Below are 20,577 nucleotides of genomic sequence, written 5' to 3'. Positions count from 1 at the left end.
TCATTTATCTTCGTTCGACATGGCGATTATGTAATCTCTAATGTTTTAGAGATTATATATTCTTATTCTAAATGGTAAATCAAATGAGTTTAATATCATATTGACTCATTAAATCCATGATTACATCTGAAGAAAATATATATGTATATATATTTCCATAAAGATTGTAATTAAAAATTCTTTTGTACAGACTGTTAATGGTGAAAATATTTTAACGGGTAGGTAATACTCGAGGAATATTTAAATTTCACATTAATAAGTTACACTGTACATTCTTCAAATCCGACTCAACAGTCATCTACTATCTTACTAACAACCACCGATATACGTATCCTTTCACCGCAGAATAATCATTTTTCATTCAATTTCATATTTGAATTTTGACCTATCAGAATCCAACAAGTGGCATAATGAAGAAAACATTTGACAAAATAAAATTTGTTAGAAACAAACAAATTAAGTATGGGAAATTTTGTTAAGAATCCACGCTAACTGTTCCTAGCTAATTGTTCCTAGCTAACTGATTACATTTTATTTATCGCAATTTAATTATCGTAATTTACATTCTCGCAATTTTATTTATCGTCATTTAATTTCTGTTATTTACTTTATGCACTTTATTTATCGTCATTTAATTTCTGTAATTATTTTACGCACTTTAAATATCGGGACACGTATACAAGGTTTTGACATATCATATCGATGCATTTATATATATTATTTGGAATAACCATAGACACTCTATATGCAGTAATGATCGAGTTCTCTATACAGGATTGAGGTTGATTCTACAATAATATATATAATTTGAGTTTTGATCGAGTCTGAGACATGTACACGGGTCACGATACGTATTAATTAATTCGAATATTATAAATTAAACTATATATGAATTATTGGACTGTCAACTATGGACTATCGACTGTGGACTATCAAGATTGGACAATTAAAAATGAATTAACATATTGTTTATAACATATGAAACTAAACAATTCTTCAAGTTTGCCACTTGATTTCATCCTAAACTTCATTTGTATCTTGACAATTACAATCTGCGTTCAAATCTTTCATGATTCTTGAAAACACCTCGATCAAGAGGATGAAACAACCGCACTTCATCTACAGAAGAAAAGATTGATGCATGTAGATATACACCTGAAAACACTCGGAACCTCAGTAAACGTCTAACACGTATCTATGCTAGCTCCTATAGCGTTGTTATTACCAAAAATAGCTTTACAATCTCTTTTCAAAGTAGCAAATTTTATCACAGCTCCAGCAAGTCAACTTCGACTTTTCGTTCGAAACAACCTTATTATAACCTTGATATAAATGCGCGCTCTTTTATTGTTACCAGGGAACCTTTTATATTCTACCATATTACCAGCAGACGTACCAGCAACCTCGTTGCTTCTTGGCTTAAATCTCTCTGATAAATCATTATATTTATTCATAGAAACCCTATCATATACTCATCCGCATCTTGTAACGAGAACTGCCATACCAATTACCGGGAATCAGCAATCAGTACTTTGAAAACTCACAGCATATTTACATCAACAGTTATATGTATAACATTTATCTCTTAGAATTATGATCTTTCATTCTGAAATTCTGAAAAGCACTCAGTCTACAAATCAAAACTCTGAATGTTGAAAAAACTGAATGAAGCAGCAGAAACCGTAGACAACCATAAACGACCTTAATCATCGGAAGTTTGATGATAAAGAATAGTATGTTGGTAAAGCTCAGAAAAGTTGGAACTGAAAAATGGATTGAGTTAACCATGAAGGAGACCAAGGACAAATACAAGGACCATACCCTATATTCAAAGAATCCAGGTAATCTTTAGAGAATATCTTGCTCCGAAGTCATGTTAAAATCTTGCGGAAAATTTTTCTTCATCAACCTTCGAACTTAGAAATCCCAAAATATCATCATAAATATCTTCGATATTTCTGAAGATATTTTCATAAATATTCTTGTCCGAAATTATCTACCTCTTCGTGTTTTCTATATTCCATTAAATAGGAAACTTCTGTAAAATCTAAGTGTAAATTATCAATGAATTATGAGAAGTGTTAGAAATTGAAGCATGGGTTAGTATAATATAATGACGCCCGGCCAACGTGATTATATTACAGTAAGTCATGCTGAGTTTCTAATAAAACGTGATGATGGTTCACAGTAGATAATAACATCATCATGTGCCATGTTACATAGCTCTTTCATTCTGCTTAACTTCTGAACATATTAAGAAAGTATATTCTTGATAGTTCTATTCTCAGTGAATCTGGTAATTTGACAAATCAACTCGTGTTATTACTTTCTTTCTTACTTAGAATATTATGATCATTCAAAACTCCATACCTACGAATTCTGGACCATTATACGCTTGACTTAAAGTCGGGAAGAAGAAACAAAAGCATGGAACTTCGAAATATAAGGAAAAATATAAAGTCCGATAACAACACATAAATTACAAACCGTGTATATCAATGTTTATCGCAACATAAAGACACGGGAGAACTAAAAACACTATAACCCCAAGGGCGAAGTAGAAGAAAACAAATTCCTCCGGTGGAACTGGAAAAGAAGAACGATCATTGCGATAGTAAGGAAGAGAACAATGATCAGAACTGGATTAAACATTTTCATAATCTTTTGGATGTATGAACTAAGAAAGAAAGTATAGGAATGGTGAGAATAATGGAACGGAAGAGTTTAATTTATAATGGAAATACCAGACACAGTAATCTAGGCAGATCTCCGCATTTAATTAGAGAGATCATGATTTCCTTAAATCCCGAAGAATCAGATCTTATAGATTTCCAAGATCTTCTTTAAATCCTTTGAATTTAGGAATTCAACCATGACTAGTCAAAGGTTATGACAAAATTTATTGTCCTCATTCCATTATTTTGTGATAGCTTTACTCGTACTCTTCACATAAATGATTTGTTTTATCCATATCACTCAATGATGATAAAACTCTATTTATCAACTCATAATCATCATAAAAACATTTTTATTGTTAGCCATGACGACCTCGATCAAATTTCGGGACGAAATTTCTTTAACGGGTAGGTATTGTGACGACCCGGAATCTCCGACCAAATTTAAACTTAATCTTTATATGATTTCGACACGATAAGCAAAGTTTGTAATGTTATGTCTCAAAAACTTTTGAACTGTGTTCATGTATTCATTTAACCTTCGACTATTCCCAACGATTCACGAACAGATACATGTAACTTGATGTGCATATATATATATATATATATATATATATATATATATATATATATATATATATATATATATATATATATATATATATATATATATATATATATATATATATATACTAAATCAAAAATATTAACAAAGTATTACGTGTATGATATCGTACATTAAAATTATTGTTTTCTATATCTATTTGATATATTGAGATATCAAAGTTAAAGGATAATGTTAAACGTTTGAATTAAAAGATATTTATCAAGTCCCTTAAGGATTGTGATATTATTATAAGTCTTTGATGTAAGGTCCACGTTGATGTGAGAAGTCTTTCCTTTTTAAAAATATTCGAAAGGAATGGTGAAGTGATCTTCTTGTGAGAACAAAGTATCAAAGGTATGAAAACGTTTTTTTCAATCTAAAAGAAACTTTGTTATTAAAACGTTGTTATTTTATAACGTAATTTGAATATATAAAGTTAGAAAAACAAATCAAAAACTAATAGTATAAATGATAAGTTTGCAAAGAGATTTCAAATACAAAACGTACAAACTTATATTACAAAACAGTAATATATTTTACCACGTTTCAAAATATATGGTTAGAAAATATTTTTATAACATTTGGAGTGATACGTCTCTTTTAAAACGTGTAAAATCTTTATAAATATCTAGGACCGCTTGTAACAACTTTTGTCTTCGCCATCATGAAAAGGATAAAGATTTTGACGTTGTCCTAAATTTTGAAAATTTTTCTAAATTTTTTTTTTGATATTATTATTGCTAATGGGACATCAAATAGAAGTCCGTGACACCTAGAGAATAAAACATAGTACTACTCATGATCTAATTACGACATAAACTAATTACATTATTGAATCAATCTCATACTATCATATCATATACAAGGATTAAAATTTCAAACATGAATCACGGGACAAATATTTTTGTTGTTGTTATTAACTCACGTGATTTTTTTTCAATTGTTAGTATCACTTTAAATTTTTTTAACGACAATATCTTTGGGAAAGAAGTCATAAATTTGATCCTAAAGTGGGTCTCAATTGTCACTTTACTACATGGTAAATGCCATGTTATTAAAGAATTCGACCCACCGAATTTATTGATTGCATATTTCCAAAAACCACATCATTATCCTATCTAATTGGTGACCTACATCCAATTATTTTACTTAAGGACGCATGATGAAAATTAATATAAAATTAATTAATTCTTTTTTTATCATAATGTGAAGTTCGGACAAATATGATTATAAATATTTCATTTCAATTCTCTTTTTGTTTTGTGATCACCTCGCACACTCACACACTTACATGTGCTCCGCATTTTTTTTTCTCTTTCAAGATGATTGTGTTAATATATTGTAATAAGACATTAGCGAGTGATTTTCAATACGGTTTTCAAATTGGTAGTAAAGTAAAGGAAATTATGGATTATAGCTAAGAAGGTGATGGGTATTGTTCGGGGGTATGCTCGTGAGGTCAATCTAGTGTTTATCATCTCCGTCGCGTATACGTATTTTCCTCTAATATTGAATCACAATATTGATACATTCGTGAATCCGAGGCCAACCTTGTACTTGTTCAATGACGTCATATGTATTTTTACTACAAAATACAGTATTGTGAGTTTCATTTGATCCCTTTTACTCTTTACATTTTTGGGACTGAGAATACATGCGCTGTTTTTACCACTGCTTTATTAAATGCTTTTGAAATATATTTTGGACTGCGAATACATGAAATGCTTTTATAAATGTTTGACGAGATAGACACAAGCAAAACATTCCTCGAAGGAATTATTATGCAGACAGAAGTTCTGCGGATTATTATTGAATTATGTAGACATGATAATTGCCACCATTGAATTATGTGGACATGATAATTGCCACATTTGAATTATGTGGACATGATAATTGCCACCATTGAATTATGTGGACATGATAATTGCCACCAGTTGATGTGAATGTTATATATTATAAATATAATTAATAAATATGTCGACAAGCGTAGGACAAAAAATGATGTGAGCTGTAAAATGAAGCCATGCGATCGCATGGCCTACACACTAAAACCCCATGCGATCGCATGGGGACTGACCATAAAACATCTATAAAGTCGATCAGTTTTGGCTTCGAGACACATACACAAATACATCTATCTCTCTCTGTAAACATATATATATATATTTATATTATTATTATTATTATTATTATTATTATTATTATTATTATTATTATTATTATTATTTATATTATTATTAAGATTAATATTATTATTAATCTTATTATTATTAGTAGTATCATACATAAAATACTACGAAGAGGTCATGAACGTGTCACTTTCAAAATGGTTTTCGAGCGGGATAGAGCTAAGGAAATTATGGGTTATAACTATGGAGGTTATGGGTAATATTCGTGGGTATTGGAAAGTCGAAACTAGTGTTTATAATCTCTGTTGCGTCTACGTACTTTCCTACAATATTGAATCTCAATATTGGTACGTAAGCACTCATATTTTATCTTTTATATATTAATTGTGTATCCATGTCTAGTGCTCGAGTATATATATTTATACATACTTGTATGCTAAATTTTGTCGCTAAACAGTTTATAATGAATCACGAATTAAATACATATATTACTGGTAAAATGTATATGATATACATGTTTTTGGAAAGCTGACGAAAAATCAATAACTTTTCATTTAGATATCGAATAATTTCGATGAACAGATTAAAAGATATGATCAACTGAATTATGATTGACGTTAATTGAAATTGCTTTTGAATCTACAATTAAGATTTAAACAACTTGTTTACGAGATTGATAAATTGGATTTTTGAATATTACCAACCGAGTAAATGAATCCTTATATAAGGTACGTCTCGTTTTGTTAAACAACTGTCAAAATTGACTTTTTGAAACGACTTTGGTTAACTTTTGTATGTCGATATCGAGCATTAGGATTGTGATACACCATGACCAGACCTAGCTTGATAGACATTTATTGACCAACATATATTCTCTAGGTTGAGATCTACGATTATTTGATATTCCGAGTTTCGGTCACATTACGATGAACAACTTTATGTGCTGTTAAGGTGAGTTTCATTTGCTCCCTTTTTAATTGGTTTTGCAATCTATATTTTTGGGCTGAGAATACATGCACTTTATTTTAAACGCAATGGATACAAGTACATACTAGATTTTACACCGAGTTTGAACCGAAAATCCCTTAGCTTTGGTAACTAGTAACTGCCGGTTATAAGAACTGGTGGGTGCGAGTAGTTATATATGGATCCATAGGGCTTGACATCCCCGTCTGTTCCAGGTATAGAAACCCTAGCCTGAACTATAAAACAGACGTATGCTATTTGAGTTTAGTACACGTTGGTTTGCGTGTATTGTACATGTTGGTTGCATGTATGTTAAAACAAGGGTACTTATTATATAGACGTTAAAGTTTAGTTACCAGGGTGCTCAATCTTGTAGAATATTTTGATAAACGTTTCTGGATGAGACAACTGAAATCTTGTGATCCACCTTTATATACAGATTATACGAAATATTAAAACTATGAACTCACCAACCTTTGTGTTGACACTTGTTAGCATGTTTATTCTCAGGTTCCCTAGAAGTATTCCGCCGTTTGCTTATATGTTAGACAAGCTATGTGCATGGAGTCTTACATGGCATATTTTTCAAGGAAACGTTGCATTCACCAAATCATCACCATGTATCTTATTTTGACTCATTATTAACGGAAGTACTATTGTAAACTATTATTTACGGTGATTGTCTATATGTAGAAATCATCAGATGTTGAAAACCTCTGATTTAAATATTCATTTATGGTGTGCCTTTTCAAAAGAATGCAATGTTTACAAAACGTATCATATAGAGGTCAAATACCTCGCAATGAAATCGATGAATGACGTGTTCGTCCATATGGATTTGTTGCGATCGTCACAGTTGGTATCAGAGCGTTGGTCCTAGTGAACCAGGTCTTGCATGAGTGTGTCTAACTGATAGTTGTTAGGATGCATTTGTAAGTCTGGACTTCGACAGTGTCTGCATGTTAAAAGTTTTGCTTATCATTTCTTGTCGAAAATTACGTGCTTATCATTCTTAAGTCTAGACATGTTTTCCTGCATTTATTGCATGAATAGTGTATAGACAAAATTCGTATCATAGCGTATCTGCTAATTCATATCTTAGCGTATATGTTACTTTAAACTTTTCCTGACATCTTCTGAAAATTTCTCCGTGATTTATGGAATTTGGTATTATATATACATATGTAAATTATGTATTGAAGAATACCAAACTAAATTCTATAATCTAATTCATATCAAAAATCATCTCCCTAATTATACAAGATGGATCCCGTATCTAGTTCAAATTCCTTAAACTCCGACAGCTATTCCGATATGGATATTCACCTGAATTCCGAAGATAGTGTAACCGGAATGGATCAACCAATCAGCCATCACCTATTCTGGATGAATTGGGGATGGGTTCGTAGTCTACTTAATCATTGGAGACAAGAAAAAGGTGATCCCTTCCATCTACCACATTACCCTCTTGGCGAAGAACCTGGAGCACTTACCGGCGAACCTGTTCGAGACACTATTTTCTCTCTCATTTCCAGAGTATCTCATCATGATAATATACTATCTCAAATTCTGAATCTTATTCATCCGCTCGTCCAAACCGACAATCATCCCGGTGTAGTAGAAGAAGTTAACGAGATTCGCGTTCGGGTAGTGGCTTTGGAGAATATGGTGCAAAGGTTACAAGCACCAGCAGAATCACCGTCATCAACAGTACCACCAACAACAACACCAACAGTACCATTATCACCACCAACAACATCCACACCGCAAGCCTCAACATCACAATATGTACCTTGAACATCAACATAATACGCACCATAGATACCAAGGAGTACCAACAACAATAACCGATGAAGTATTGATTCATAACTTCATTGGAGAAATATTTTGCGGCGAATATGTAATCTCTAAAGTCTTAGAGATAATCTATTCCAGCCGTAATCGTAAATCAGATAAGTGGACCGAAATGATAGAAGGAAGAGTAGAAACCCTGACCGGAATGGTGCACGATTTACAAGCTAGACTTGTTTTACCAACAGCATCAACAGTACCCTTAGCCTCACCAGCACAGTCAGTGCTGTCAACATCGCCTCTAACATCACAAGCCCCTCCAGTTCAAGAAAGCATCGTGGACATCATTACGAGTCAACAACGAGTATATTGTATCAATGAGTTATGAAGTATAACTCAATTCCTCTAAAGAATTTATATGTATATCTTATATATATAAATTTTAAAACCATCATAAATCTTTTTGTACTAAGCTATTATGTATAAATTAAAAAATGGTAAATATTACTCGGTTAATTCATATTACTAATATGCTATGATGTACATCCTTCGTTAACGACTTAACCATCGTTAACTACAATCTCTGTTTCAACTCAATGAATTTCATTTCATAATAAACCAGGTGTATTATTCAATTACATGATTGATTTTACATTTTCATTTTCGATGTACTCAAAACTTTTCAGAAAACATCATCTGTGCCTTGTAAGGTTCACACAAATTGTCCACGAGCACCACACCCTTCACCAAGGAATATCAATAAGAATAAATAATGAAGTATTGATTTCATTAGCGAAATACTCCGCAAAGATTATGTAATGTTTAATATTTTAAAGATTAATCATTTCTAAGTCAAGCCAAAAATCAAATGAGCTTAATATGATATTAACTCATTAAATCTGTATTACATCTGAAGAAAATATACATACATATATTTTCATAAAGACGGTGATAAAAATTCTTTTGTACAAAATATTACTTGTGAAATCTTTAACGGGAAGGTAATACCCGGGAAATATATAAGTTCACAATTAATATGTTACAATGTACATTCTTCAACTTTGATTCAAAAATCATTAACTATACTCACTACCTTAACTGCAATACACAATAATTCTCATATAAATTCGATTACATATTCTGATATTGACGGATCAGAATCCAAATCATAACTCTGAACCGGTGACATCACTCTTAGATCTCTACATCTTTCAAAGTTATACTTTGACTTCAAAACTGTGCAAGATCCTTTAGCATTGTTTTTACCGAAAATAATCTTGCAATCCCTTTTCAAAGTATCCAGTTTTACCACACTTCCAACCAGTCAACTTCGACTTTTCAGATTAGCTTTATTGTAATCTGGACATATACGTTCTTGTTACAGGGGAACCTTTCATGTCCCACCATATTAGCAGTAAATTTACCAGCAACTTCATTAATTTGTGACTTAAGTTTCTTCGAAAAGTCACTATACTTATTCATTGAAACCCTATCATGTACTCATCCACATCTTGTAACAATAGTTGCCGTTCCAACTACCGGGAATTTGCAATCAGTATTTCGAAATTCGCAGCAATTCTATGCCAACAGTTATATATATACATATAATGTCTATCTCCTAGACTTACTTACTTCGAATGTGAAATTTCTGAAAAACACCCCAAACTACGAAACTAGTTCTCCGAATTTTGGAAAAATGCTGATGAAGCAGCAAAAACTGTAAACGACTTTAACAGTCAAAATTTTGATGATAAAGAATAGTATGGTGGTAAAGCTGAGAAAAAGAGAAGGTTTGAAACTGGAAAACGGATTGAGCAGACCATGAAGGAGGTTGTGGACAAATCACAAAAACGAAATCTACCTTCAAAGAATACAAATGATTCAGTGTCTGTTGAAATCCTTAGCAAATACCTTGCTCCTTACTCTAAAACCTTTACGGACAATATTCTTCATCATCATCTTATCTTGAATATTCTATGATATCATCGTATCTTCCATTATAAATATCCTCCATATTTCTGAAGATATTTTTCAAAACCATTCTTATTTGAAATCATTACCTCTTCGCGCTATCTGTGTAACATCATAAAAGAAACTATTTTAGTTTCTAAAATCTGAAAAATTCGAAAAAATGGATGTTTTGAAGTAATGTTGGGAACTGAAGCATGAGTTAGTATAATATAATGACACTTGATCAACGTGATTATATTACAGTAAGTCATGTTGAGTTTCTAATGGAACGTGACAAAGGTTCACAGATCACACCCTCATCATGAACCATGTTACATAACTCTTTCATTCTATTTAATCTCTAAATATATCAAGAAAATACTTTTCTTGATGATTCGGTCTTTTCCATATATTCTGGTAATTTGACAAATCAAGATCGTGCCATTACAATTTCTTTCTTAGAACATTAACTATGTTCATTCCGAAATGTATAGCTACGAATTCTGGACCATTATTCGCTTGACTTGAAGTCGGGAAGGAAAAACGAAAGCATGGAGCTCCTAAATATAAGGGAAAATATAAAGCCTGAAAACAACACATATATTACAAACCGTGTATATCAATGCGTATAGCAATATAAAGACACGGGAGAATGAAAAATACTATAACCCCAAGGTAATAGTAGAAGAAAACAACTTCCTCTGGTGGCAGATGAAAAAGAAGAATGAAGGATACGATAGCCAAGAAAATATCAAGAATCAGAACTGGATTAAGCATTTCACAATCTTTTGGAAGTATGAAATAAGGAAGAAGATGTAGGAATGGTGAAAATAATGAAACGGAAGTGGTTAATTTATAGCAAAATATCAGACATAACAATCGAGGCATATTACGCATTTAAAGGAAATCTTAATTTTCTTAAATTTCAAAGAATCAAATCTTATTTAGATTATGAAGATTTTCTATTCCTTAAATTCCGGAAATCAATCGTAACTACGTCAAAAGTTAAGACGAATCTCTATTCTTTCATTTCACTCTTTTACGATAATTTCTCTCATACGCTTCGAGAAATCGGATTGTTTTATCCATATTATTTAACGGTGATAAAATTCTATTTATCAACTCATATTCATCATGAAAACATTTTTATTGTTAGCCATGACGACCTCACTTCAATTTTGGGACGAAATTTCTTTAACGGGTAGGTAATGTGATGACCCGGAAATTTTTGACCAAATTTAAACTTTATCTTTAAATGATTTAATGTTTTCGACACGATAAGCAAAGTCTGTTATGTTGAGTCTCAAAGTTTTGGAACTATATTCATGTAATCAATTATTCTTTGACTGTTCTCGAAGATTCACGAACAATATATATATAACTTAATGTGCATATATATATATATATATATATATATATATATATATATATATATATATATATATATATATATATATATATATATATATGATTTCAAGTTATTTAGTAAACGATAGTAACATTCGATTATTGATTCGATTGATATTTAGATAAGTTAACTAAAACGTTTAAGATGAACCAGTAAAACACTAATTTGCTACGGTATTTTCGAATTGCTACAGTACCCGAAAAGCTACAGTGTTTTCGAAAATCACTATTTGCTACAGTAAATTTGCTACAGGAAACACTATTTCAAAATGAAAATGTATATGTATATATATAACGAGACAATGATTTATAGAAGTAAATAACCAAAACACTCAAAAGATTAAGATATACTTTGAGTGGTATAGTTTATTGATAATTTAAGACTATATTTTGATAAAGGTACGAGTCACGAAACGTAAAGTGATAGTTTTCTAAGCATACGAAAATGCGTTCGAGAAACCGGAACCGGGACATAAGTCGAGTGACGACGTACGACATATCGGAACAAAAATTACAAGTCAACTATGCACGTGAATTTAATATAATATATAATTAATTATATAAATTATATATTATAAATATAATTAATAAATATGTCGACAAGCGTAGGACAAAAAATGATGTGAGCTGTAAAATGAAGCCATGCGATCGCATGGCCTACACACTAAAACCCCATGCGATCGCATGGGGACTGATTCCACAAAACATCTATAAATTCGATCAGTTTTGGCTTCGAGACACATACACAAATACATCTATCTCTCTCTGTAAACATATATATATATATATTTATATTATTATTATTATTATTATTATTATTATTATTATTATTATTATTATTATTATTATTATTATTATTATTATTTATATTATTATTATTATTATTTATATTATTATTATTAAGGTTAATATTATTATTAATCTTATAATTATTAGTAGTATTATACATAAAATACTACGACGAGGTCATGAGCGTGTCACTTTCAAAATAGTTTTCGAGCGGGATAGAGCTAAGGAAATTATGGGTTATAACTATGGAGGTTATGGGTAATATTCGTGGGTATTGGCAAGTCGAAACTAGTGTTTATCATCTCTGTTGCGTCTACGTACTTTCCTACAATATTGAATCTTAATATTGGTATGTAAGCACTCATATTTTATCTTTTATATATTAATTGTGTATCCATGTCTAGTGCTCGAGTATATATATTTATACATGCTTGTATACCAAATTTCGTCGCTAAACAGTTTATAATGAATCATGAATTAAATACATATATACTAGTAAAAGGTATATGATATACATGTTTTTGGAAAGCTGGCGAAAAATCAATAACTTTTCATTTAGATATCGAATAATTTCGATGAACAGATTAAAAGATATGATCAACTGAATTATGATTGACGTTAATTGAAATTGCTTTTGAATCTACAATTAAGATTTAAACAACTTGTTTACGAGATTGATAAATTGGATTTTTGAATATTACCAACCGAGTAAATGAATTCTTATATAAGGTACGTCTCGTTTTGTTAAACAAATGTCAAAATTGACTTTTTAAACGACTTTGGTTAAGTTTTGTATGTCGATATCGAGCATTAGGATTGTGATACACTATGACCAGACCTAGCTTGATAGACATTTATTGACCAACATATGTTCTCTAGGTTGAGATCTACGATTATTTGATATTTCGAGTTTCGGTCACATTACGATGAACAACTTTATGTGCTGCTAAGGTGAGTTTCATTTGCTCCCTTTTTAATTGGTTTTGCAATCTATATTTTTGGGCTGAGAATACATGCACTTTATTTTAAATGCAATGGATACAAGTACATACTAAATTCTACACCGAGTTTGAACCGAAAATCCCTTAGCTTTGGTAACTAGTAACTGCCGGTTATAAGAACTGGTGGGCGCGAGTAGTTATATATGGATCCATAGGGCTTGACATCCCCGTCTGTTCCAGGTATAGAAACCCTAGCGTGAACTATAAAACAGACGTATGCTATTTGAGTTTAGTACACGTTGGTTTACGTGTATTGTACATGTTGGTTGCATGTATGTTAAAACAAGGGTACTTATTATATAGACGTTAAAGTTTAGTTACCAGGGTGCTCAATCTTGTAGAATATTTTGATAAACGTTTCTGGTTGAAACAACTGAAATCTTGTGATCCACCTTTATATACAGATTATACGAAATATTAAAACTATGAACTCACCAACCTTTGTGTTGACACTTGTTAGCATGTTTATTCTCAGGTTCCCTAGAAGTCTTCCACTGTTTGCTTATATGTTAGACAAGCTATGTGCATGGAGTCTTACATGGCATATTTTTCAAGGAAACGTTGCATTCACCAAATCATCACCATGTATCTTATTTTGACTCATTGTCAACGGAAGTACTATTGTAAACTATTATTTACGGTGATTGTCTATATGTAGAAATCATCAGATGTCAAAAACCTTTGATTTAAATATTCATTTATGGTGTGCCTTTTCAAAAGAATGCAATGTTTACAAAACGTATCATATAGAGGTCAAATACCTCGCAATGAAATCGATGAATGACGTGTTCGTCCATATGGATTTGGAGCGATCGTCGCAGTTGGTATCAGAGCGTTGGTCCTAGTGAACCAGGTCTTGCATGAGTGTGTCTAACTGATAGTTGTTAGGATGTATTAGTAAGTCTGGACTTCAACTGTGTCTGCATGTTAAAATTTTTGCTTATCATTTCTTGTCGAAAATTACGTGCTTATCATTCTTAAGTCTAGACATGTTTTCCTGCATTTATTGTATGAATAGTGTATAGACAAAATTCGTATCATAGCGTATCTGCTAATTCATATCTTAGCGTATATGTTACTTTAAACTTTTCCTGACATCTTCCGAAAATTTCTCCGTGATTTATGGAATTTGGTATTATATATACATATGTAAATTATGTATTGAAGAATACCAAACTAAATTCTATAATCTAATTCATATCAAAAATCATCTCCCTAATTATACAAGATGGATCCCGTATCTAGTTCAAATTCCTTAAACTCCGACAGCTATTCCGATATGGATATTCACCTGAATTCCGAAGACAGTGTAACCAGAATGGATCAACCAATTAGCCATCACCTATTCTAAATGAATTGGGGATGGGTTCGTAGTCTACTTAATCATTGGAGACAAGAAGAAGGTGATCCCTTCCATCCACCACATTGCCCTCTTGGCGAAGAACCTAGAGCACTTGCCGGCGAACCTGTTCGAGACACTATTTTCTCTCTCATTTTCAGAGTATCTCATCACGATAATATACTATCTCAAATTTTGAATCTTATTCATCTGCTCGTCCGAACCGATAATCATCCCGGTGTAGTAGAAGAAGTCAACGAGATTCGCGTTCGGGTAGTGGCTTTGGAGAATATGGTGCAAAGGTTACAAGCACCAGCAGAATCACCGTCATCAATAGTACCACCGACAACAACACTAACAGTACCATTATCACCACCAACAACATCCACACCGCAAGCCTCAATATCACAATATGTAACTTGAACATCAACGTCATACGCACCATAGATACCAAGGAGTAACAACAACAATAACCGATGAAGTATTGATTCATAACTTCATTGGAGAAATATTTTGCGGCGAATATGTAATCTCTAAAGTCTTAGAGATAATCTATTCCAGCCGTAATCGTAAATCAGATAAGTGGACCGAAATGATAGAAGGAAGAGTAGAAACCCTGACAGGAATGGTGCACGATTTACAAGCAAGACTTGTTTTACCAACAGCATCAACAGTACCCTTAGCCTCACCAGCACAGTCAGTGCTGTCAACATCGCCTCTAACATCACAAGCTCTGCCAGTTCAAGAAAGCATCATGGACATCATTACGAGTCAACAACGAGTATATTGTATCAATGAGTTATGAAGTAATAACTCAATTCCTCTAAAGAATTTATATGTATATCTTATATATATAAATTTTAAAACCATCATAAATCTTTTCGTACTAAGCTATTATGTATGAATTGAAAAAGGGTAAATACTACTCGGTTAATTCATATTACTAATACGCTATGATGTACATCCTTCGTTAACGACTTAACCATCGTTAACTACAATCTCTGTTTCAACTCAATGAATTTCATTTCATAATAAACCAGGTGTATTATTCAATTACATGATTGATTTTATATTTTCATTTTCGATGTACTCAAAACTTTCCAGAAAACATCATCTGTGCCTTGTAAGGTTCACACAAATTGTCCACGAGTACCACACCCTTCACCAAGGAATATCAATAAGAATAAATAATGAAGTATTGATTTCATTAGCGAAATACTCCGCAAAGATTATGTAATCTTTAATATTTTAAAGATTAATCATTTCTAAGTCAAACCGAAAATCAAATGAGCTTAATATGATATTAACTCATTAAATCTGTATTACATCTGAAGAAAATATACATACATATATTTTCATAAAGACGGTAATAAAAATTCATTTGTACAAAATATTACTTGTGAAATCTTTAACGGGTAGGTAATACCCGGGAAATATATAAGTTCACAATTAATATGTTACACTGTACATTCTTCAACTTTGATTCAAAAATCATTAACTATACTCACTACCTTAACTGCAATACACAATCATTCTCATACAAATTCGATTACATATTCTGATATTGACGGATCAGAATCCAAATCATAACTCTGAACCGGTGACATCACTCTTAGATCTCTACATCTTTCAAAGCTATACTTTGACTTCAAAACTGTGCAAGATCCTTTAGCGTTGTTTTTACCGAAAATAATCTTGCAATCCCTTTTCAAAGTATCCAGTTTTACCACACTTCCAACCAGTCAACTTCGACTTTTCAGATTATCTTTATTGTAATCTGGACATATACGTTCTTGTTACAGGGGAACCTTTCATGTCCCACCACATTAGCAGTAAATTTACCAGCAACTTCATTAATCTGTGACTTAAGTTTCTTCGAAAAGTCACTATACTTATTCATTAAAACCCTATCATGTACTCATCCACATCTTGTAACAATAGTTGCCGTTCCAGCTACCGGGAATTTGCAATCAGTATTTCGAATTTTGCAGCAATTCTACGCCAACATTTATATATATACATATAATGTCTATCTCCTAGACTTACTTACTTCGAATGTGAAGTTTCTGAAAAACACCCCAAACTACGAAACTAGTTCTCCGAATTTTGGAAAAATGCTGATGAAGCAGCAAAAACTGTCAACGACCTTAACAGTCAAAAGTTTGATGATAAAGAATAGTATGGTGGTAAAGCTGAGAAAAAGAGAAAGTTTGGAACTGGAAAACGGATTGAGCAGACCATGAAGGAGGCTGTGGACAAATCACAAAAATGAAATCTACCTTCAAAGAATACAAATGATTCAGTGTCTGCTGAAATCCTTAGCAAATACCTTGCTCCTTACTCTAAAACCTTTGCGGACAATATTCTTCATCATCATCTTATCTTGAATATTCTATGATATCATCGTATCTTCCATTATGAATATCTTCCATATTTCTGAAGATATTTTTCGAAACCATTCTTATCTGAAATCATTACCTCTTCGCGCTATCTGTGTTACATCATAAAAGAAACTATTTTAGTTTCTAAAATCTGAAAAATTCGAAAAAATGGATGTTTTGAAGTAATGTTGGGAACTGAAGCATGAGTTAGTATAATATAATGACACTTGATCAACGTGATTATATTACAGTAAGTCATGTTGAGTTTCTAATGGAACGTGACAAAGGTTCACAGATCACACCCTCATCATGAACCATGTTACATAACTCTTTCATTCTATTTAATCTCTAAATATATCAAGAAAATACTTTTCTTGATGATTCGGTCTTTTCCAGATATTCTGGTAATTTGACAAATCAAGATCGTGCCATTACAATTTCTTTCTTAGAACATTAACCATGTTCATTCCGAAATGTATAGCTACGAATTCTGGACCATTATTCGCTTGACTTGAAGTCGGGAAGGAAAAACGAAAGCATGGAGCTCCTAAATATAAGGGAAAATATAAAGCTTGACAACAACAGATATATTACAAACCGTGTATATCAATGCGTATAGCAATATAAAGACACGGGAGAATGAAAAATACTATAACCCCAAGGTAATAGTAGAAGAAAACAACTTCCTCTGGTGGCAGATGAAAAAGAAGAATGAAGGATACGATAGCCAAGAAAATATCAAGAATCAGAACTGGATTAAGCATTTCACAATCTTTTGGAAGTATGAAATAAGGAAGAAGATGACGGAGTGGTGAAAATAATGAAACAGAAGTGGTTAATTTATAGCAAAATATTAGACATAACAATCGAGGCATATTACGCATTTAAAGGAAATCTTAATTTCCTTAAATTTCGAAGAATCAAATCTTATTTAGATTATGAAGATTTTCTATTCCTTAAATTCCGGAAATCAATCGTAACTATGTCAAAAGTTAAGACAAATCTCTATTCTTTCATTTCACTCTTTTACGATAACTTCTCTCATACGCTTCGAGAAATCGGATTGTTTTATCCATATTATTCAACGGTGATAAAATTCTATTTATCAACTCATATTCGTCATGAAAACATTTTTATTGTTAGCCATGACGACCTCACTTAAATTTCGGGAAGAAATTTCTTTAACGGGTAGGTACTGTGATGATCCGGAAATTTCTGACCAAATTTAAACTTTATCTTTAAATGATTTAATGTTTTCGACACGATAAGCAAAGTCTGTAATGTTGAGTCTCAAAGTTTTGGAACTCTATTCATGTAATCAATTATTCTTTGACTGTTCTCGAAGATTCACGAACAATATATATATATAACTTAATGTGCATATATATATATATATATATATATATATATATATATATATATATATATATATATATATATATATATATATATATATATATGATTTCAAGTTTTTTAGTAAACGATAGTAACATTCGATTATTGATTCGATTGATATTTAGATATGTTAACTAAAACGTTTAAGATGAACCAGTAAAACACTAATTTGCTACGGTATTTTTGAATTGCTACAGTACCCGAAAAGCTACAGTGTTTTCGAAAATTACTATTTGCTACAGTAAACACTATTTCAAAATGAAAATGTATATGTATATATATAACGAGACAATGATTTATAAAAGTAAATGACCAAAACACTCGAAAGATTAAGATATACTTTGAGTGGTATAGTTTATTGATAATTTAAGACTATATTTTGACAAAGGTACGAGTCACGAAACGTAAAGTGATAGTTTTCTAAGCATACGAAAATGCGTTCGAGAAACCAGAACCGAGACATAAGTCGAGTGACGACGTACGACATATCGGAACAAAAATTACAAGTCAACTTTGCACGTGAATTTAATATAATATATAATTAATTATATAAATTATAGACAAAATTGCTGAAATAGTCCCTGTGGTTTGTACCAAAACACTGGTTTAGTCCCTGTGCTTTTTTTTTGATGGATTTGGTCCCGGTGGTTTGTAAAAGTTGCTGATTTAGTCCCTCTGACCGACGGCCGTCAAAAAATGCCGTTAACTCCAGTCATGTGCCAGACATGTGAGGGTATTTTCGTCAGTTTCTTTCATTTATTAGCAAAATTGCTGAAATGGTCCCTGTGGTTTGTACTAAAATTGCTGAATTGGTCCTTGTGATTTGTACTAAAATTGCTGAATTGGTCCCTACTAAAATTGCTGAATTGGTCCCTGTGATTTGTACCAAATCACAAATTCCATAATTAACACAAATTCATGATCTGTACATTTCAGCTATATTCATAAATATATATAAATAATACTCTGTAATATTGTTCCTATAAACACAAATATAAATTAAACGCCACCAAATTCATCAAAATCAATAATAAAAAGACTGTTAGTATTTGACATTTTATTCTTCATTGGAACCCCTTTACAATCGGCACATTCACACACAAATACATAGAGAACCTGTTAAACTTTTTTGCTTCTAAAATGAAATCAAATTAATAATAAACCCATTTAATTTCAAACCCATTTTCAATTAAGATCTGCAATCAGACATCAGATCTGAAATCAAAGATCGATTGTTGTTACAAATCTGAAAAGCGATAAGATCTACAAACCGATTAGATCTACAAATTTGAAACTCGGTTGTTGCAGCTCTCGTCAGAGAAAACGAAAGTTCGCCGGAGATGGTGACGGTTGGGAAGTTTGCTTTTGACAATTGGGTAATTCAATATCCAACTCTCTTTCTGCTGCTACTAGTCTTCTGTTTCTACTTGATTTGTAAGTATCACGTGGTACTGTTATGTACATGTAGATGTATATTACTCATAATTGCAAAATATTATTTTAATTTGCGTTAGCTTTTCGTTTTGTATAGAGCAACTTCCTTGAATAGGATTTGCATATTAATGAGTTAAGGATGAAGATGAGAGGAAAAGGAGGGCGGTGGTGGAAGTGAATTTAATTAATTTATGTTTGGTGTTGATTAGGATTTGATTATTTGATTTTAATAAGTTCTTGTAATGTTTAATGGAAATGAATTTGGTGTTCTTGAGAGTTTTAATTTTCCAGATCAGTTGGTTATTTTCCAGATCTGTTGGTGCCGGCGATTTTCGATTGAAGGTATCAACTTAGTAATTTGCAATTGAATGTGAAAATGGTGGATTTGAGTTTAATTTAGAGTTTATAGTTTGTATATTTATCTGAGTACGAAACCTAGATTCATATTCGGTTTTTTTTATAAATTTTTTTTGCATATATGAAATTATATTTTTTAATTGGTTTGAATAATATGAATAGATTTTGAAGAATCTGATGTGAATTTGAGTATAATTTAGAGTTTATAGTTTGTAGGTTTATTAAAATGAATTTAGGGTTTGTTCATGTTTTTTTGGCGATAAAGATGAAGGTGAGGAAGAAAACATTTTTAGAATAAAGATTTCAACAATTTTTTTACAAAGCACGGGGACCATTTTAGCAATTTTGGTACAAAC

This window comes from Rutidosis leptorrhynchoides, chromosome 3 (genome assembly GCF_046630445.1).
Source record: "Rutidosis leptorrhynchoides isolate AG116_Rl617_1_P2 chromosome 3, CSIRO_AGI_Rlap_v1, whole genome shotgun sequence".
In the NCBI taxonomy this organism is placed as follows: domain Eukaryota; kingdom Viridiplantae; phylum Streptophyta; class Magnoliopsida; order Asterales; family Asteraceae; genus Rutidosis; species Rutidosis leptorrhynchoides.
This window is presented reverse-complemented; position numbering follows the sequence as displayed.